The sequence below is a fragment of the Pinus tabuliformis genome, chromosome 6 (genome assembly GCF_031772625.1).
Source record: "Pinus tabuliformis cultivar Carrire ecotype Pingquan chromosome 6, CPIR1, whole genome shotgun sequence".
NCBI lineage: Eukaryota > Viridiplantae > Streptophyta > Pinopsida > Pinales > Pinaceae > Pinus > Pinus tabuliformis.
The window spans coordinates 475,676,263-475,699,171 of NC_142292.1; the positions used below are offsets into that span (position 1 = coordinate 475,676,263).

General features: G+C 39.9%; 1 pseudogene; it reads right to left on the minus strand.

The window, feature by feature from the left end:
* LOC149259370 (ubiquitin-like domain-containing CTD phosphatase pseudogene) overlaps nt 1–6,359 on the minus strand; it is a 74,559-nt pseudogene extending 68,200 nt beyond the window's left edge.
* Between the last annotated feature and the right edge of the window lie 16,550 nt (nt 6,360–22,909).

The window sequence follows — 22,909 nt, forward strand, 5'->3', positions numbered from 1 at the left end:
TCTGGGTATGTCAGAAGTCAGGAAGTGCAGCGAAGTTATAAGTAAGTAATTAATGACATATATGCTGGTTTGCTTTGGTGAAGTTGCGTATACACGTTGGTTCAGCTCTTCCAAGTAGCATATGCACTTTGATGCATGATTTTTGATGATACAGTTAGATCTAAACATTGTTGTAGAGTTTTGTGTTCTACTCTGTGTTTTGGTGACTGCAGTTTGTTGACAGGGTTTCAGTGATTCAATATTGGGTGATTCAGAGATTGATGATGCTAGTGTTGATTGATTGTGTGCTTCAATGATATTGATGGGTCCAGTATGAAAATTGGATGAAACACGGCCTTCAGATTATGATGTTGTGCTTCAGGAGTATCCAGTTTGAAAATTTATGAAACTTGGTACCTGGAGGAAGAAAGAGAAGGTTGTAGCCTTCTGTAGGTCAGCACCTATGTACTAGTACATCAGCTAGTACAAGAGCTAAGGGGGTGGTAGCTCCCTTCCAGTAGCAGCTAGAAAAAGAGTGAAGGTTAGAGCATTCAATAGGCCGACACCTATGTACTAGTAAAAGGATCGGCTAGTACAAGAGCTAAGAGGGTTGCATCTCCCTTCCAAGAGAAGCTGGAGAACAAGAGAAGGTTGTAGCCTTCTGCAGGTATAAACCTGTGTACTGGTATAAGACTACACCAGTACATAAATATTGTAGAAAGAAGTTTCTTATTAAAAGAAGATAGAGACGACTTGCAGTAGGTGGGTTTCATCCACATTGGGTTTCCACCTTACATCATGTTGTTCATGTGTGCTTCTTGTGTGTGATGATCTGTTCTATTTTACTGCACCTGTTTACTGTTCATATGGTTAATAAAAGTTCTGATGCACTAACTAAAGAACACCATTTAATGGATTAACTGAATCATAAGTTTACCGGATATATGCTAGTTGCATTAGATATAGTTGCGTGTACATGCAAGTTCCCTTCACTGAATTAGCGTTTATGAATATGAGTATGGAAATGAAAAAGTGTTTGATTTGATAACACTGATTCACCCCCCCCCCCCCCCCCATTCTCAGTATTATTTCCAACAATTAGAATTAGATCACTTGAAGGAGATCCGTAGAACAATGGGAAAGAAGCTTAAGAAGAAAGCGCCTAAGAAGAAGAAGACATCTCAAAAGAGCTATGATAGTGGGAGAATCGATTGGGGAATATGTGGAAGAAGCACTTTGATTCAGAATCACTTCAGAATGAAGATGAACAAGCAAAAGAACTATCAGGTATGAATTTGTTATCCTTTGGTGATACATTTATCCATCCATTTGAAGATGATGAAAGTGATAGTGAAACAATTGAATTTTCTCTTATGGGTGAGAAAGAAAGATATCAAATAGAGGCATAATTTAAAAGGCTTATAGACAAAATTATAGATCAACAAGATCTATTCCACAAAAGGGAATGTATCTCCAAAGAAGTAGTTACCAAACTAAAAGCTCAACTAGAGGAAGGAAACAAGGTAAGGAAGCTATTCAAGGAAAAGGAAGATCAATGTCAAAAGTTGCAGGATGAAGTGACATCATTAAAAAAATGAAGTAAATGAAAGGAGCACAACAATCAAGAAACTCAGAGAAAGATCCAGTTACTATGAAAGTCTTGAAGCTACGATCCTCTCGCTAAAAGAAGATCTTGAAGAATCAAATAAGCAGAATAAAGAACTACTCCAAGCTCTTGAAAAACATGAAAACAAAGTTCATGAATTAAAACATCAGTTGGAAGAAGGAAGGAAAGCTGAAGAAAAATGAAGAAGCAGTATCATGAATAGGAAGAGCAACTTTAGGTTGAGGTAAATATTCTAAAAGATAACTTAGAAGAAAAGGACAAGCTCTTACGATTTCAAGATAGTAGTAAGATCTTGGATGATATCCTTAGTAGTAAAAGGTCTCTTTCTATCAAAACTGGTCTTGGTTTTCATGAATCTGTTGAAGGTGAATCTAGTTCACAAAATAAGATAAGGAACTCTAATGCACAATCTGAATTACTCAACAAGGAGATGAGAGGTAAATCCCATCAACAACCAAGGAAAGAAATTATTCAAAGAAAATGTTTATTCCTTTGATGAATAATGTTGAATGTTATGTATGTCATAATCTTGGACATGTTGCAGCCAGATGCAAAAGTAGAATGGTTCAAGACCATCACACAGAAAGATCATCACGTTCCAGGTACTTTAAGGGATATTGTTTTTCTTGCAATATGCTTGGTCACAAAGCTGTTGATTGCTACAGAAGGAATATGAAACATGTAAGATTTTACGCATGTAAGAAGCTGGGACATATAGCAAAGGAGTGTAGGAACAAAGTACGGGCACCATACCAAAAGGAGAAAACATCATCACACTTGAAGATATGGAAGAAGAAGGAAGTACAGTCAGAAAGATGTGGCACAACACAATGTACAGACTCAGAGGAAGCTGAAAGTTTAAAAATTCAGTGTTCTCAATCTCATACACAAGTTTCATATAGAGAAGTCATGTATATATGCAAGTTAGACAGTGCAAAATCATGTATATGTCAGTTTGAGAAAAGTAGTGGGACAGGCTCAGGAAAAAGGTTCTGATATGATTCAGTCCATTATTTGCTCTATTCGATAATGGTTACAATCTACTAATGATGTGTGGAAATGTCTTGATACTTGTAAGTTGTTTAGAAGTGTTTTGATCCTAACTTGATGCTGATGATGCCTTGATACTTCTTGCTGATATATGCATGATCAGATCTGACAGTAAATAAGATGGCACAGGTTCAAGGGGAGCATATACTTTTAATAATGCATTTTTGGCATTATGGTTAGTAGTCCTTGATGATGATGCTTATATGGCTAAATGATACATCTTGCTATGATATGGTTATGAGTTGTCCATGATAAAATCTCATATGATTCTTGGGGTTACATAGTTGGTGTTCAGATCATATTTTTGGTTGAATCTCTAATGATGCATATATGGTGCTCACATGGTGATATTCATAAGGATAAGGAGAAGTACAAAGATTCAATACACAATTTCATTACTTGATGATGAGTCACTCATATGCTGCTGTCGACATATAATACAGTTATGATGCAGGATTCCTATAGTTCTTGGCACTCACATGAATGAGGATTGTTGCTGTTGATGATATCAAGAAGTCTTGATAAAAGATCTTGAGCTCAAGATACAAAGTGCTATATACAGTATGCTGGATACATGGATGATTACTCAAAGTTACATTGTTGGAGACATGATGATGATGAGTTCTTACCCATATGATGACATGTTGATACTTACATATGTTGATTGATACAGATGAGGGATGTCCCTGAGTGATGATACATGGATGATATATAAGATCATGAAGATCTTGATGTTGATGAGATGGCTATGGTGTCTTTCACATATGATATAATGTGAATGATTTTGTATGTCATATGCATAATTCATTCATGGAAGGCTATGATAATGCTTAAGATCAAGAGGATGAATTGATATCTATATACAGACATATCTTGTCACAGGTTGATGCTATCTACACTAATGGACATATACAGGTCGCTGGTCTAGATGCTGTTGACAGATGCCTATGGAGCAGATCAAACACTGTGTATGATAGTTGTTGATTACTATCATGGTATTATTTAGATGTTTGGTCTCTGTTATAAATGTCATGTATATCATTCAATGTAAAGTTCATATCAAGACTCATGATGTAATAGTTTGTCTCTGTTTATTGTAGTCATTTGATGAATCCCTTTTGGTCATATGATGTTAATTTGTACCCCCACTATGCATGGGAAGGATGATGTAATATTTCAGTCATGTATAAACAATTGGTATCTGGTATATCCTCACTTGGTTGGGTGGATGAGTAAATATTGGTATAGCCCCAGTTGGTTGGGAGATGGATGTATGTATGAGTCTTTGGTGATAGGAAGGTCATTTATGATGTATAGAGTCATGTTCTTCTTGTAGAACATCTTTTTTCAGACCTTGCAGCAGAGCAGAGATTTCAACATGTACTCAGAGGGAGCATGGACAAATTGGTACACCTTGGCATATACAAAGGGGGAGTTCAATCAGAGATTTTAGTAGGTACTCAGGGGGAGTATGGACAACAAAATTTATATCAAGGAAGAGAATATCTTGGTATGCCCTTTGCCCTTGATGTCAAAGGGGGAGAGTGACTTGGTATGGTTGTTGCTGTTAGTCTCCTATACCAATAGGATTTCATTTTTCATGATTGACAGTGGAAGTGCCAAAAATGTTCATCTTTTGTGATACAAAGGTTCCATCTTTTGTGAAAGAAGCAGACAGTTAAAAAATGTAAAGAGGGTATGCCTTAAAAGAGTAATCAAAAGGCAAGAAAATGAATTGGTCAGAAAAAATAATTGAAATGAACCCCAAAGAAAGACCAGGAAAGTGGCCAACCAAAATGCCACTGCTATCTTGATGGGTGACCCAACAGTTCAAGCTAGGCCATGCCATGTTTCAAATTGCCTATTCTAGACTAGAGAATGAATACCTGTTCAAACAGCTCAAGCTTGACAGATGATTAGCTGGATAGAGAAAAGGAAGGAGCCCAATTGCTTAATCTGGGCCCTTGGAAGACATAAGGGTAGATTTAGGTAGGAGGGTAGCAAAAAGAAAAAAGGGTTATCAGGGTTTGCAAGGCTAAGTGCACCCATCAAAAAGAAGAAAAAATGTTAGGTCTATTAGCCAGGGTAGGCAGTTGGAGGTTGCAGAAACAAGGTCTAACCAGATGATATATGGAAAATCATACCTCATTTCACCAAAAAGAGAAAGGCAAGAACAATGATCTATATGGTAGAACTGTCAAGGCATGTCTAACTTCCCTCATTCCCCTTCAAAGGATTTCTTACTAACATCCCCTTGAGGACTTTAGGATCTACCTAAACAATCCTCCCTGCACTTCTCCCTTGAGGAAGCCACATTTCTTGTGTAAAGTCATCACTTCACACTTCATCCATCTCTGGTTTCCCACTTCACCCCACATACCCATATTAACTTCTAAACTTATTATATAGCTCCCTAAGAACATCCCCACCCCTATCTCTTACAAAAACTATAGAAAATTCCCAAAAATATATTAAATATCCCACCCTTTTAGCATTATAGCTAAATAACATGTCATGGGAGACATTAGTCCATTTGGGACTATAGTCAACCCTTTCGAGTCTTTACCCAGGAATTAATCTAACCCCTGGTTAAATTAATAGCCTAAACCCAAACCACCATTCGCCTAAAAAACCCTTGCAAAATAATTACCCCCTCAAAGTTAAAACCCAATGTTTTTTGGTAAAAATGGTTAAAAAACCTTTTATTATGTATTGTGGCGCCGTCGCATACATTAATTTGAAACCAAAGAACCCACCCGACCAAGGTTTAGGCCCGCGCCATTAAAATATTATTTAATATTGGGCGGGTCCCGCTTCCAAACATGCACGCCACACAGTGCGCCCCGCTAGCCGTTGATCTCCCGCCGCGCTTGATCCAATGGTGGGTGGGTGATATGGGCCCCGGATGTGCCGACCTTTAACGTCCGGGGGATGGGCGGTTTTGCCGCCATACCCCCGCCACGTGTCGGCAACCCGGGGTGTTCGGAGCCCTCCCCCCCGAAACCACCTTTCCCCAAAGGTGGTGCGGGGAAACCAGAAACCACCTCCTGCAAACCAGCCGCGCCCATTACGTCAGCACCTCATCAGTATGACGTCATGCCTGGGCCCCCGCCACTATCCCACGTTGCCCGCCACTCTGTCCTACCACCCCCGCATTCTGCCACAGTGTCCCGCCAAGCTGTCATCCCAGTCAGCATCCACATCACTCATCCGTACCTAGGGCCCGCTGATGACGTCATGCTGACGTCATCGCGGGAAAGTGCCAAAAGCGCATATGCGACCAATTTGTTGTTAAAAGGGTTGAAACTGACCGTTTTTTGTCATTTTCGCGATACAAACACAGCTGCGCCGTTTTGCTGGTCACCTTTAACTACCTCCAGATTTCAAAATTCACTGCGTCGGATGCTGCTACCCGCCAATTCAACAGCATTCTCCGTCTTCTCATCAATTCGATGACCCTCGGCATTGGCTAAACCAGGTATTTGCCAAATCCAACCCGTTTTCCCGTGTTCTTTCCATTCTCTGCAAATTTATCCACTGAATTGCCTCAGAACTCCTAAATTAATGGTGTTGTCCTGTTAATGTTAGCCTAAAAAAATCTAAAGCACCCCCTGTTCAAAATAGCCACGCACCATACATAATTTCACCATTGCATAGTCGTTTTCGAGCTTAAATTTGACATGCTCTCCCACCTGCCCGGCATTGTTCCCTTTTGCTGAGTTTTTGATTTAAGACCTCATCATACCAAGTTGTAATCCTTCTCTCCTCTGCAATTGCCCTCACTGTCTATAAATTCTCAGAATTCACCAGAAAAAAATGAAGTTCTAATTAAATTATGCAAGTTGTTCTTTTCAAAGGCAACTTTGGCTCCAGCTGCACTCATTTTGCCACCTCACTCCTAAGCCTCATAAGCTATCATATTCAGACTTTTATACTAGAAAACTGCACTCTAAAAGTCAACACCTTAAAGTTCTCCAATGGCTACACCATCAGCTCTCAGTGTCACTCCTATGAATCCACCAAACAAGGAGCTTGAAGCCATGCTTCTTGCTGACAGAGATTACCTTATCCAAGATCTTGTGGGTGACAGGAACCATTTACAGACCTTCTGCCAATTGAGAGATAGCTATTTGAGCAACAATGACACATATGGGATATGGGAGTCCAATCTGCCTTACTATTTCCTCCCATCTGTTAATATTTTTCCAGAAATCATCCGCTTATGTGCTAAGAATTATGATCCAACTCAGAGAACTGTCAAGTCTCCATCTGGGAGCATACTTTTCCACATCAATCCTAACTCCATCAACCAAATGCTCAATTTCAAGCAGACTCAGTTGCTGTTTCCCTTCTCCATGAACTATTTGCTAGATGCAGGCACCAAACTTTCCACTGCTGACATTGAAAATATCACCAAGACATTCATGAGGGCAGACCACCAGCCTACAGGGCCACCTCCTTTCTTATATGTCCATTTCACTGATGTAGGCAAGCTCCTAGTTGATATGATCTCTTATGTGCTTGGCTTCAAAACCAATGAGCACATTGATGAGACAGTGTTGGTATTATTAGCTGCATATAGCCCAGGCCAGCCTCCTGCTTACAAATATAACTTTGCCAAGTTTATAGCCAATAAAATGCATGACCAGCTCTTGAAAGTGGATAGGGAGGGAGCGTTCAAATATTCATCATATGTCTACCACTTATTCATGTATTATCAGTTTGAAGTCTTTCAATGCCCCATCAAGAAATTGGATTCTAGGGGAGAGAAGAGGTCTGTTATCTTCTGGTCATCAGTTTTCCACCAAGTTCAAGATTCACCATATTCTTACTGTGAGTTTGTTGACCAATTTGTTTACCCAGTCTCTTGCATCTTGATGAGATCCCCTCCTCCCAGACTATCATTTTAGATCCAAAAAACTTTGCAGCTGTCCAAGAATTATAAAATAGGTGATTGGTACCTATATCAAAACCATACAGTCATAAGAATTTATGGCTGTGAGCTCTATCCACATAAGCTCGCAAGGTATGTTGCCGATGAGATTGTTCGCCTTGGAATACTATAGGCAACTCATTAGTTTCGACCTCACCCACTTTCATAGTGCCAAGAAGAAAGCCCACCTCAAATTCAAAGACCATATGGGCCCCTTTATCATGAATAAGAAAGAAGGTTGGCAAGAGGCTGATCAAATTCTCAGAGATAAATATAAACTAAAGAGAAGCTTCTGGTGGGTCCCTTATGACCCCGAAGGCTTCATCAGTGCTAGAAGAGTCAAATACAGGCTGCTAGGATATGATCACTGTAAATATCCACAAATTGAGCAGTATGCTAACCAAGATGAATGGTTGCAAGGCACATTAGTTGAGGAACTAACTCAAGAAGAAATAATGAAAAAAAATGTCAAGGATTTAGAAAAAACTCTTGACTTAAATTCTGTGAAACAGGTAACTTTCAAACAACCACATAAAATTGGGGAAGGCACATCCACTGCTGCAACCGCACCAGCCACCCAAGGGCCATCTACATCAGTAACAGCTACAGAAAAGGGTAAGGGGATAATGGGTGCAGAAAAAGAAATAGTCACAGAAAAGCCTGCCTCCTCAATTGGGCAGCAGCAAGAACAGACTCCTCCACCACAAACAGAGGCACCAACAGTGCCTGCCTTACAGACCCCTGCACATGAGGAAAGAGGCAAGAAACGATACCGAGAGGAGTCTACACCTGCTAGTGGGTCCACTTAGGAACCTGAAGCCAAAAGGAAAAGGGTTGAATCTCCAATCATAGAAGAAATTAGTGAAGAGATCCTTGAAAGCCCAAGGAAAGAAAAAGAAGATAGCCAGCAGACAACCACAAGCTCTTTTCAACAAGAGCAGGAAAGACAACATGGCATGGAGGTATCCTCCTCCACACAGCAAAGCAAGAAGCCATCCAGTACCAAGGCCACTTTCAAAGAAATTAAGGCACAAAATGAGCTGCTAAGAGTGCAGCTATATGACCAATTTCTCAAGGCAACACCGGCCAAGCAAGAAAGGCTGATGGCAGCATATGATATCAAAGAGGAAAAGATAGTCCTCAGCCATTTCAAACCCAAAATACCGCAGCCTCACTCAGCTGCATATTTTGTTAGAACAAAGCTAGAGGTCATGGCAAAAGACATTCACCCCATGGATCAGATAGAGCTGCATAAGCAAACAGGGGAAATGGTCTATGCCACATTGGTAGACAGGGCCACAATGGCCCATGAATTAAAAGAATCTCTGAAGAACACCAACACTCAGCTAGACTTAGAGAGAATGTCCTCCACGGCCAAAGATAACAGAATCAAAACATTGGAGGACATTATTGTGGACTTAGGACATGATCCTAAGGACCCTAAGGGTGTGAGGGCCCTTATGAAGAAGAAAGATGATGACATTGCTGCATTAAAGAAGAGACTGAAATTGCTTCCTACTGAGCACCCTCAAACAGGAGAATTGCAGAAAGAAAAGGAAGCTGAGGATCAATTGGATCTATTGATGAAGTTGAACCAAAGAGTGATTGATCTGGAAGGGGAGCTAGAAAAAGCACTCCAAGACAAATAGGGAGAATCAACCTCCCAACCTCCTCAAACTGCCCCAACTACTGCAGCAACTACAGATGCGGCAGCAACAACAACAACAGCTCTTGAGGCTAACATAAGCCTGGATGATTTGACCAAAGTTGTCAAAGAACTAGAACTGCAGGCTACAGAGATCAAACAAGCCAAAGAGAAATTGGCAGAGCTGGAAACTAAGTATGATAAATCCAAAATGATAGTAGCAGAGCAGACCAGAGAGATTAAGGCCCTAAAGGACAAAATAAAGGCCTTGGAGAAGGAACTAAAATTAGAGAATACTCTGGCAGAAATAAAAAAGATTTTGTGGACCCGGATTAACCACTCCATTACCAAACAGTGGAAGTCAATCAAAACAGTGCATGAGCAGATGGAATTAATAGGCCAAGCACAATTTGAAAGCCAAAAGGCCAGAGCAGCACTAGGGAATAAGCCTGAGCAAGCCAACAAGATGATATATTTCCGCAATAATCACACCAAGGAGGAGTTGGCAGCCCTGAACATCAGCAACAAAATAGATGCTGTTCTAATAGTTAAAAAGGTGTTGACCCTCAGAAATTTTGTGCAGACTGTGGAAAGAAAATGTCAGGAAATGCAGGCTGAGGTGGATGACTACAAACTTAGAATGGGAGTAGTGCAAGATCAAGGATTTCCCAACCTATTGACCGGCACAGGAAGACTGCTCACCCGTGAGCAATATGCCACTAGGATGACAAACTTTATTGAAAATCAGATCACAGCATCCACCAGTACTTCTGAAGAAACAAGACCTCCATTAGGGCAGAGCCTCTATAACAAGCTTGAAAATTTATTCTACATTGAGCATGAAATCAATCACTTGTTTGAGGTCCCACCAAATTTTTACAGGTATATAGAGGCAGATGAAACTTTGATAAAAATATGAAGACACCAACTGCCCAAGGAAGATTGGTGGCAGGCAATGCTACAAATTTTGCCTCAATAATCTCGGTTTGGTCTATCCTAATCAGCTTCAGGTCAACCAAAGTCAAAAAGAAACATCAGGACAACAGGCAGGGCGGGTAAAAGAAGTGACTTAGCATGAGACTGCGACAGCAAGCCAAAGCAAGGGAAACGCGCAAATTTTGGGCAACACGGCTCCAGCCGACTCAATGGGTCACAAAGTCAAAACTTTCTGACAATTTTGGACAGCTAATGCACTAAGCAGTTATTACAGCATTTACTCTCTCAACTGTAATTCTTCAGGAGTTGGCACAGAATTTATGAGCCATTAATTCATCAGCTAGATATTTTTGTATCTAAATTTTGTATATATACCTCCCCTTACAACGTATTTGGGGCTGGTGATTTTCTCTCTGAGACACTATATTGTATATTTTCAGATGATCTAATGCAAAGGCTGGAAAAGTTCACTATCTCTTGAGTGTTTGATGTCTCAATGATGCTCTGCGTGCTGTTACAGAATTCCTGTGGTGTCTAATGGAACAATAAGTTATCCTGAACTATGTTTTGTCTTTTTTATGTCTACTTAATTCATATACATGTTTCACTAGCCTAGCAATAGAGAAAAAGAATGGTATAGGAAATGTTTGATTACACCCTGTGCTCAATCTCTGTTGTTAAATATGTTTTCTTCAGAATTAATCATAAACATGAATTCTTAGTTGCTCATGTTTGTATTCGTTCTATCAACATAAATGTTATTCAGGAATTCTCAAATGCTCCTAAGTAATGTTTCCACTATTCCCCATATCAGTTTACTGAAAGATCCTTAGTTGCCTTTCACTCCCTGATTTCATCCCATCATATTACAGATTCGAAAAATTGTTCCACAGACACCTGTCTGGCTCTGTAGCATCACTGTTTCTTCAAAACAGACATATCAAGCAATTAAACATCACGGACTCCATGCCCAATGGCCTAGATCACCCTGCAAAAACATACATGTTCTGACTGAAATCATCATCCAGCAAATTCAAAACAAAACCTTGTGCATCATAGCTAGCCTAAAACTTCATCAAAACAAAGTTAAATCAGAAAGAGAGAGCCCTCTCTGGTTACAGGTAGGCTAGGACCTGTGGCCAAAAGATTAGTTAGTGGTTACCTCGGCCGTATTCCCTTAGGAGTCAAAGGGAACAACCTGAGTGATAACAGTTGCCATCAAGTCCAAAGAGGGAGATTGTTGGCATTATGATGCATGTGTTGTACTTGATAGCAACCCACTTGTAGCAGAACATCTCACTTATATATATAACTAGATGAATCTATAGAAGAGAGATCAGATGTGATAGAATACATGGGATGCAGGGTAGCTCAAAGGAATCAGTTCATATGTAATGAACAATGACAACTCATTAAGATGACAGTTCTCAGTATGGCATGTTAAATTTTCCATCAAGTCCAAAGGAGGAGATTGTTGGCATTATGATACAGGTGTTGTCCTTGATGGCAACTTACTGAGATGACAGATCACAGTTCAGGCTCACAGAATGAAGAAAAAGAGATATACGCAGGTTACCCTTGATAAAGTTGTGTATACACACAGGTTAGATGAACAAAAGGTGCATATACATATACATGCACTTTCATGCAACGGAAGGTGCATACATTGGGTTTTGGTCCATGGTATTTAGTCCTTGGTATTTGGACCTATGGTTTTGGACTATGGTATCTCGTCCGATGTGTTGAACCCAGGTATTGGGTCCATTGTATTGATTCTCTATGGTTTTGGACCATGGTATTGAGTAAGGCCTAAGACTATAAAAGGATGAGAAGATCATTAGGCAATGGTACAGAGAAAGTCTTGAATATTTGATGAAGCATGAGATCTAGTATGCAAGTTATGGGTTCATAATCCTTCGCTTGATCTGAGCTAAGGAGGAATCTCATCGGTTGATGGAAAACAAGATCTAAGGATAGATTGGGATCTAATGGCTTGGAATGAATCATCTCTATACGATTTGATCACACTTATTCTAGATCTGTATACTGATGCATGTAATGTTCTGTAAATATTATGATATGGGTATAACTCAAGTTTGGAATAGCTACAAATCATGAATGAATATTTATAGATGTATATGCTGGTTGACTATGATAAAAGCGCATACATACGCAAGATAGATACATCTAAGTAGCATATACCATATGAAATATGATGTTTGAAGTTACAGGTGGATTCCCCAAAACGAGCAGGATATCGGAAGGATTCAACGTGGTAAGCAGTTTTGACTGAGTCCCACCCGATGCCACACATCGAGCGACACACATTCGGTAGAAGAGAGAGAAAACTGCCCGCATCGGAATGGTAAACATCGTTTGACTTTTCCCCCCGATATGAAGGATGACCGTAGGATCTGGGGGGTCCAGATCAATGGTGGAGATGCATCCCGATGACTAACCGGATTTGACAGGTCAAAAAGCAAGATGACAGAGGATTTGATGTTCGACATGGAAGATGAGTTGGTAAACTATTCGTGTTCGGGGACGATCTTGAAGCAAACAGATTTAACGGCCATTCGAGTATGATTCAGACACCCAGTTCGTTAGCAAACAGGTGGCCACCTCCCTACAAGGCATTACCTAGTGATGATGATGTAGAGCAGAGGAATTCGAATAGATAGAGGAAAGGAAACCAAAAGGTCGAAAGTGGAAAAGAGCAGTCAAAGAGAAGACTAGATTTAAAGCCATGAACTGACAGAAGCAGAATGCAGAGGCAAAGTAACAGAGACACAGAAAGCTAATAATAGAGAATAGATAGTAGAATCTGAGCTGACCTGAAGGCAACATCGAGCCAGACAGAGACAGAGAGAGTCAGAGAGTTTTTGTACTCCAATGAAGGCTTGAGAGGTTCAAGCAAACTCCTCGGCATAGGCCCGTCACACTACTGTGACCCTCAGAGGTCGAGTTTCAATAAGGAGAGTCCAAGGATAATTTTAGGGGCGAATGTTCGCCCTTTGGCGAAATTAAGGGGTTTTAAATTTTTAGTGGGCGAATATCTTGTATCATAGTACATTTTTACAAATCACCTCAAATAGCCCACCTTATTTTAAGGGAGAGGGTAAAAAAGGTAAATTTAGCCCTTGAAATTAGGACTTACAAACTTCCATTCGCCCATTTTCAAGAATAGGTTTTATTTAAGTGAATCCATTCGCCCATTTTCAAGAATATGTTTTATTTAAGTGAATCCTATGAGCCAAATACCATATTTATAAAAGAGGTATGGTAAATTAATAAAAATATAAATAAATGAGAGGTATGGTAAATAAATAAAACATTTTTTATATTTACTCCATAAGTCACCTTATATACATGTAAGGGTGTAAACAAATAAAAATATAAGTAAAGTGGAGGTATGGTAAATAAATAAAACGTCTTTTTATACTTACTCAAAAGGTATGGTAAATAAATAAAAATATAAATAAACTAGACGTATCGTAAATAAATAAAACCTCTTTTTATATTTAGTCCATAACCCTCGTTCTATTTATGAAGGCTCAAGAAAGAGGTTTTATTTAAGTGAATCCTATGGGCCAAATACCATATTTGTAAAAGAGGTATGGTAAATTAATAAAAATATAAATAAACGAGAGGTATGGTAAACAAATAAAACATTTTTTTATATTTACTCCATAAGTCACCTTATATTTACGAACACTCAAAAAATGGGTTATATTTAGGTGAATCCTATGGCCAAAATACTATGGGACAAATACCATGGACTAGATTGTTATTAATACCATGCAAAAAACCATTATTAACCCTAATATTAGAATTAATAAAAATAAAAATGGCACATGGTATTGACCCATGGTATTCACCAAAATGGCACATGGTATTGACCCATGGTATTCACCTGGAATGTAGCCTATTTAAATGGGGGAATTAAACCAGCATGTAGCCTATGCTAAGATTCACTAGGACTTTACAAAGTTTTATTATTTAGTGAAAGACTCGCCAAGATCTTACAAGATTTTATAATTGAGTAAAATATTCGCCATTCCTGGTGAGAGATTCGCCAAAAAATTATATATACATATTATATTATTGATAAAATCGTCTTCCATTTTTCCTATATACCATGGAGATTCGCCCATTTATTATATTTATAAATTTAGGAGGGGTTCTTAAAATTTTCCCTGGGAGAGTTTGTGCACTCCATTCCTACTGACTTCTTTATGTTAGTGAGTCTCGAATCGAGCTCACTGTTTTAAAAAATCTGCTTGAAAACATAATGAAGAGGCCACCACTGAAATGCTGGACTAGAAGACATAGCCCAGGAGCATTGGGTGAACTCCTTATTAAAGTTGTTTTGTTTACATGTTTGATTGTTATGTTTTCATTGATTACCTCAGTGTCTATGAATTTTAGCAATCTTATCGATCCATTGCATAAGTAACATAGGCACATCCATGCACATGATTCTATAATACCTTTCATTCTTTATCCTGGATGAATTCCAGATCAAGTGGTATAAGAGCATAGGGTTATTAAGGCTAGACAAGCTTGTGCTGAATTTTGTTGTTGAATGCTAACTAGATCGAAGCTTAAATTAGGAGAAGGAGAATTATCTGAAACTAACCCGGAAATTGGAAGAGTCTATTCTAAGAGGAAAATGTCGGAAGAAAATCCCTTGGAATCAGACCCCCAGTTCATGGATAGTTTTATGACCTTGAAATCCATGGTGGAGGAAATGTATTGGGACCATAAGAAACATATAGATGAAGATTCATAAAGCTCCAAAAAAGATAGAGAAGAAGAATCTTTCCTCCATGACCACTCCAAAGGAAAAGGGAAAGAAGAAAAATTTCTCATACCTCCTAATAGCCTTGAAAATAAAAAGAAGACATCTTTGACTAAATTAGATGTTAAATTTGATTTACCAATATATGATGGAGATTTGAATGCAGAGAAGATGGATAATTGGATCAGACAGATTGATGTTTATTACAGAGTGCAGAGCATTGACTTAGACAAGAGTAAGATTCAGTTGGCCAGCCTACGCCTTGGGGGCACTGCCTTGGGATGGTGGGAAGGCAAGACACAAGCTGACATGAAGAAACATGGGAAGATTCTTTCTATCTGGAGTGAATTTTTTTATGCAATTAAAAAGAAATATTATCCACTAGCCTACATGCAGCAAGCCATGAAGAGCTAGCAAAGTCTTCGAAAACTAAAAGGGAAAAGTGTACAAGGTTACAATTAAGAATTTAGGAAAAGAGCTTTGATTCTAAGTGTTACACAAAAATATCGTCACCATGATTATTTGCAGTCAATATGGGTCTATCATCACTTGTACTGTCCTCCTAAGCAAGTCTCAGACCTCAGCTCTTCAAATCAAGCTTTGGAAATGAGAGAAAGACATTAAAAATCAATGTAACTCTGGTTCCGCACTTTCTCTCATGGTCACCTGCGGTCCCGCACCTTCTGTGTACTAAAGCTGCGTACTTGCCCGCTCTGTCCCTAACGGTGTAGGTGTGGACCCCTGTGAAAGTCAAAAGGCGCAATTTTTATCTTTAAAAACTCACTTTGGGTTAATTCTAGAGGTTTCTAGAAGGAATTTTGACATGGATTGTTCGCTCTGAGGTGGTTCATGCATTCCAAAAGAGAAGGAGCTAATCCCTTGATAAGAGGAGTTATCCCTTTGAAGAAGGGCTTTATCCCTTTGAAGGAGGACCTAGTAACCTCCCTCCATTGCACTATAAATACAGGCATTGGGCTGGTTGCTAGGGAGGTTAGAAGCCGAACATTTTTGAGGGTAAATGCTAGTGAAATCAAGACTTCCTAGTTAAGCCTAAAGAGGAGAGATCACATACCTTTTTGGTTTCATTGGGGAGTGAGTGAAACTTGTCAAAGTAGAGGAGACTTCTTGCTGGACCCTGGGAGGAGCTTGTACAACGTCAAGGCAAAGGTTGTAAGGTTCTTCTTCTTTTGAATTAATACAATCAAACTCATTTTTCTCAACAAGTATCTTATGTTATTTGTTTCATGGACTCCTTTACTTTCATATTAAATATGTTTTATGCAAATTGGCTTTTCAGGTGTTATTTAATTTGTTTGCCTTGTTTGTGTTTGTAGATTCGTGAAGAGGAGCTCATTTGGATCAAAGGAGCGAAGGCATCCACAAGCTAGCGTTGGACCTAAGGTAGGCCCTAAAAACACTTGTTTGCTATTTTTTATTAAAGCATATTTAGAGAAATATAGTGTCTGGTTGGTTTGCTTGTCATTAGGTCTTCTTTAGATTCTAGGAAGGTCTATCTTGTCCGCAAGATCGACTTATTCCGTGTGACAAAATGGCGACTCCACTGGGGACTTGATTGTTTTCCTTGTTTATACTTTTACCTAAGAAACTCTATTTTTGTTTTTGTTTTTGGCTTGATGATTGTGGGATTGGGTGGATTTAGTTAATTTTGAGTTACTTTTTATTTTTCATAGTTTTGGGAGAAGTGCGCACCCTTTGAGTTAAGCACAGTGCGTACCTGTACGCTCTTTTGCTTTGTGCACAGAGCGTGAACGCACCTGTGTAAACAGGCTGCCTGCGTACCCTGTCAAAATTTTGAGAAATTTTAAATTTTTCTCTTTTTTATCAGTTTAGAATTTCTTCATAGGTTTTAGCCATTGCCTAGACCTGCATGTACCCTGTCAAAAACTTTCCTTGGTTTAATTTCACTAGTGTTAGGGTTTTAGGTGAAATTCCTAGGAGTTTTGCTTGTTGGGTTTGTTTTTTGTTTTGGTTGTGTAGTGGCTCTGAGCTTAGAAGCTGTAGGGACTTCAGATCACCTTAGTGTCTACCAGCCTTCTTATGAGTCTGACCATGTATGAAATCTCCCCTTGTTTGAGGAATCCGCTTTGAGTTTTCTCTTTACAAAACTTCGAAAAGCTTGTGTTTGAGAGTTTGGATTTTCATTTTCAAAAGGAAAACGGAATTGGTTGTTCTTGACTGATTTGTGATTCTGCATAAATTAGTCCTTAGCTTAGATCTAGCTGAGTAAAACATCCTTAAAAAAGACTTTTAGTAGGCTTTGACTTCAAATAGGTTTTTATAATTTGTAGATCTCAAAGTTAGTCATTTTCATTAGTTTTGAGTGTTTTGCAAAATATATATATAAAAAAAAATCTCTTTTGGAAAAGTTTGTTTTTTGTAGTGATTGAGTGCTTTGAAACGAAAAAGGGAAATTTTTGTGAAATAATTAGTTGTCTCGTTTTGAGTGCTTTGGAAAGGAAAAGCTCTTCTTTTAATTTGTTTAATTGAGAAAGATTTGTGTTTCTAAAGTATTTGTGTTCTCAAACTCTTTCTTAGTTTAGAAATTCATCGAAGAGAAAAAGATTGTTTAGATCATCTTAGGTGCATTTTTAGTGATTTTGAGTTGAGTCTTCATACCACGAGTTTCATCTCCGCACCTTTGGACTTAAACAAAAACCATTAAAATTAACACTTAAAGTAAAATTCACCTAGTAACATTTTTATTTCTAGGGCTCTGATACACCAACTTAGCTTAGGCTAGTGTCTTGGAGTAGGAGAGTAATTAACTCTCCAAGACAGTAAAAACAAACAAGTAGTTGTATCTTGTGGTAGGGAAGAAATCCAATTGTTGCATTTATGCTCTGGGAAAGCTCCTCTTAAAGGAGAAGCACGAGATCGTGTCCGAACCAGTGTGGGAATCAATCCTTCCTCATTGGGAACGATGCCAGATATTCACGTATTAAAAACGGTAAACCTCGGATTAACCATTGTCGAGGAGCCTGGTGTCACTTGTTGGTAAACCTTGGATTATGTCAAGGAGCCGTCAAGGGGATTGAGCTTGCTACTCTGCCCTTGCGTGCGTATCGGATCGTAGACTGTTCCCCCAGGTGTATTTGTCTCAGTTGGTAACCTTAGTGGCCATATTTTTTAGGACTCTTCCTGAGGTGACAGTGGTGGGAAGATCCCACTGTACCTGGAGCAGACGTCGGCTAGACACACTTGGATTTTCTGGGGGGTTCACTTCACTCGAGACGGTTAAGTGGAGGAACTTGTGCCAGTCTATTCATTAAGCAGGTTGCTGGGGTAATTGTTCCAACCGCCATTTCTGTACTGAACTCTGCGATGTTGGATTTCATCACCAACTAGTGTTTTCGGTACGGAAAAGTTACTGTTTGTGTGTGTTTGATCTCCTAGATTCTTTAGGCGTGTGATTCAAATTTGTTTAGTTCTTTAGAGACCTTAGGTGCTTTTTATTGAGATTTTACTTTGTTTGCGTGTGAAGTAGTTAAAAGTCTTTAACTGTGGCTGAATTACCAAGACAATCTCGTAGACTTTGGGGCCAGTCTCCTGAGATTATAAACGTGGCTGAGTTACTCAGGAAGTCCCGTAGACTTCGGGGCCAACCTCCTGAGGAAGTATCGAGCCAACTTGAAGGCTTAAAAGTCCTCGTAACTCCTAGAGACAGTAGAGTTGGTTCACCGGAAGAAGGAGAATATTCTTTGATAGTACATCCTGATTTTCAAATGCCAGTAGCAGAATATAATCCACAGTCAGTGTCTGTCTCCGAAATCGCTGGTAGCTTTTCGTCTACCAGTGATATAGGTGAAGAACCCGAAATATCCGAGCCTGAAAGTGAATTTGCTGCTACTCCGACATCGGGGTTTGTTTCTCCAACTTTTAGTGGTCCTGGTTCACCTAGGGTAGAAAGAGTAATCACTCAAGATCTTCCTTCTAGACTTATTTCTATTGAAGAACTTGCTGCGGAAGAAGAAAAAGTAGGTATCCCTATCCCTGAAAATCAACCTGTCATTGAACTAAGGGAGTGTGAATCAATTTTTTACAGTCCACCTAGGAGTAGTTCTTGGTATCTTTCTTTAACTAATTATTTAGAAAACTCAAGGTTAAGTTTTTCACCACCTCGTGCTCCTTATCACCCAACACCTAGAGGTTTTTATACTCCCGTAAATATGTCAGGACAGTCGTCCATGTTTACTCAATCGCCTAAATCTTTTTTGTACGGCAGTCCATCTGTTCCCTCTGGGTATCAGTCTCTTTCTGGTACTTTTTTGGGAGCATCTCCTCAACCCATTGAGCAAGGGTTATTAACTGGAAGCAATGGTGCAAAGCCGTTGATCGTAGAAGACATTCTTATGATGTCAGGTTCTATTCCCAATCCTCAACCTCAAGGTGGCCAGTTACCACCTGGGGGACAGCCTCAATTAACGCCTAGGGGGCAACCTCAAGGTACACAATTTGCATCTGGGGGGCAACCTTAGGGACAATACATACCTACGAGACAGTACGTTCCTCAAGGTCAACCCGAGACTCAATATGTACCCCAAGGTCAACCCCAGTATCAATTTATACCTCAAGGTCAACCCCAGTATCAGTATGTGCCTCAAGGGTATCAACCCCAAGGTCAATACTCGAACCAAGGTTTCCAACCACCCCAAGGTCAAATGTATGTTCAAGGAACCGTAAATGTACCATTCAATTATCAATCCTACCCTCAACCCGGTTATGGTCCTCAATATTCTCAACCAGTTATGAGTCAGTACCTCGGAATGATATAGTGTGGGATCCATCGCAAACCCAACAGGTGTTGCAGCCAAGTCTACAGTTGTCATCTCAAACTGGACAACCCTTAGTTTCTGGTACACCCCAGCAACCAGTCCAGTCTAACATTCAAACTTTTGTACCTTCGGTAGTTTCTCAGCCTGGGCCTAGTACACCTCGTACTCCGCCTCAAACGACTGCTACAACTGTCGCTACATCTGTTCAATCTACCCCACCTACTTCTAGAGTATCGACAGCTCTGGTTTCTACTGTTCCTGTATCTACTCCTCAGACATCTTTACCACCGTCTGGATCTACGATTCAAACTTCGGTTCAGATGCCTGTAGGACAACCTGGTTTAAGTACGGTTGTCACAAGTCAACCACAATTCACCTATCAACAGTACCAGGGACAGTACCAATTCGGTCCTGCTGTCCACCAGCCAGTTTATCAGTATCAACCGTATCCTGGTTACACTTATCAACAACCTCAACAACCCCAGTACGGTCCGGTTAATCCTGGTTTTCCGGGAGGATACAATATCCCGAATGCGATTCCTATTCCTAGTTATCCTGGATATCCTCCTCCTGGGGCTGGTCTCATGACCCAGAGTTTCAGGGATCCTAATCGGCAGTTACAGTTTATCACAACTTTGGACTTGCCTGACTTGTCGCGCCTAACGAACGATCCCATTAATTATCTTCCGTTTTGGCCGCCCATGCCGAACAAGTTTCCCAGTGACATTCCCAAGTTCGAAGGTAAATCAGGAGAGGACCCGTCGAACCATGTGATGACTTACCACCTCTGGTGTGCATCTAACTCCATTTCAGATGATTCAATCCGTCTTAGACTTTTCCAGCGCACTCTAATTGGTCTCGCGGCCAAGTGGTACATTGAGTTACCGCGAGGCACTTTTTATAATTTTAGTCAGTTAGCTACCTCGTTTTTAACTCATTTTCAGTTGCCAGTCCAATATGACAATGGCACGGAATTGTTAACTTCGCTAAAACAATCGACATCCACGTACATTTCAGATCATATTCATGAGTGGAGACGTCGACGTCGTTTAGTGAAGGTATTTATTCCTGATCAAATCTTGGCTGAATGGTTTGTAAAATCTTTGTTGCCAAAGATCATTGAAGATGTTGCTAAAGCCGGAGTTGTTACTGAGGAGCAAGTCATTGCCCAAGCACAGTACCTTGACTTGGTCTATACTCAGTCAGGTATGTTACATGAAAAAATCCCCGATCTTCCCAAGCAAAATCAAATCGCTATAGCTCCTTTGGGATCTCATGCCGCCGATGGTATGATTGGCACGGTTAACACTAAAAGTAAGAAGAAGTCTTCCAAGAATTCTTCCCCAATCATAACCTTGCCTGATTCCCCAACAGGAGATTCTTCTGCAGAGATTTCCGCCGATATTCACGTTGTAGAATCATCTACAGCCAAATCAAAATCCAGTGGGAAGAAGAAAGGAAAGAAGAATAACAAAATGGACAAAAGTTCAAAGGAGAAACCTGAAAAGGTGGAATCCAATGACGAAAAGCGCAAACCTCGTTATCCTTGTCTCATTTGTGAAGATGAACATTTTACAAGAGACTGCCCTCATCGTGCAGAGGTTGTGAAGATTGCCAAGGGTTCCCAAACTCCTGCTGTTTTGAAGGATCCTTTTCCGGCTCAAGACAGTAAGATGATAGGTTCATCCTTGGGTGCCAATGAAGAACCCATACTGATGATGTCCCATGTTAGGATTGCGACTTGATTGCAATATTATGGTAGTAAGAGTCCTGTTGATGGTAAAGAAGCAGAATCTTCCCATTCTAATCGATCAACCTTAGCTCCCGGTTCCGATCCACTACAGATCGAGAAACCTAATCCAGACTTGGTAATCAAACCGCCCGCCAAGGGTATACTTCGAAAGTCAGCTTTCAATCCACATGCGAGAGCGGCTCAGAATTATAACATTGTTGAGGATTTAGCTGTTTCACCCTCAGCAATGTCGGCTTTGGAAGTGCTGCAATCATGCCCAGCACAACGTAAATTACTTTTGTCGGCTATAGGAGCTGTTGATGTTCAGGACCCGAACCTAATAATTTTCGATCTAGAAGATAGTACACCACATTTTCCTCATCAAATGGCTTTCCAGATTCCAGTGATAGTAAAAAACAGGCCCATTCATCGGACTGTAATTGATGAGGGAGCCTCAACGTGTATTATGTCGATACAGTGTTGGAGATCGCTTGGTTCTCCTTCACTAAATAAATCCCCGACGATTCTAAAGGCCTTTGATGGCCGTGGGTTTCATCCTTTTGGCATTCTACAGGATTTACCTATAGGGGTTGAAGGAAAAACCGTTAGTCTAGATGTGGAGGTGGTTGATGCCCCTCTAGACTACAACCTTCTCTTGGGTCGAAGTTGGTCTTACGCTATGACAACGGTCGTTTCATCGGTCTTTCGAGTAATAAAGTTTCCACACAATGGGAAGATCGTAATAATAGACCAGCTGGCTTAATTTTCATCCGACCCAGCCTCTTCGGAGAGTATTCAGCATGTTGGTAAAACGACTATCCCATATAAGGATGTTGGAGTAGGATTAGTTAAAGATGTCGGCTTACTGGGAACTTTTCCTTTTCCTCCAATCAACGCATCATCTTCATTTGCAACCATTCATATGATTACATCAGACACCATAATTTATGATGATCCTTGGATCGTCCCTTCTGAAGCTGAGATAGACTCATTTGGAAATTCCATGCCTTTGAGTCCATATGAAATTGCCTATGAAGCCATGCAATCTTTTGCCAACCCGTGTTCAACCAAAAATGACTTAATGAATGTGGTCCGTGAGGAATCACTTTTCACATCAACCTCGGATTTAACTACGTTTTCTGAACTTGTTCACTCTGATGAGCAAATTCGTGAAATCCTATGTGTAGATGATTTACCATGGGAAGATATCCATCACAGATCTTCATTTTTACCTGAGGATGATCGTTTTGAAAATGATTTCTCATCAATTTTTACAACTGAATATGTCAAGGAACCTCAGAATCCAATGAAACATCCCGATTCAGAGTTAAATTTGGGAAACATCTCTCGAACTTTTCCTATTGACATTTCGGTTAAGCCGAGAATTGTTGAGAACATTCATATAGGTGCCTC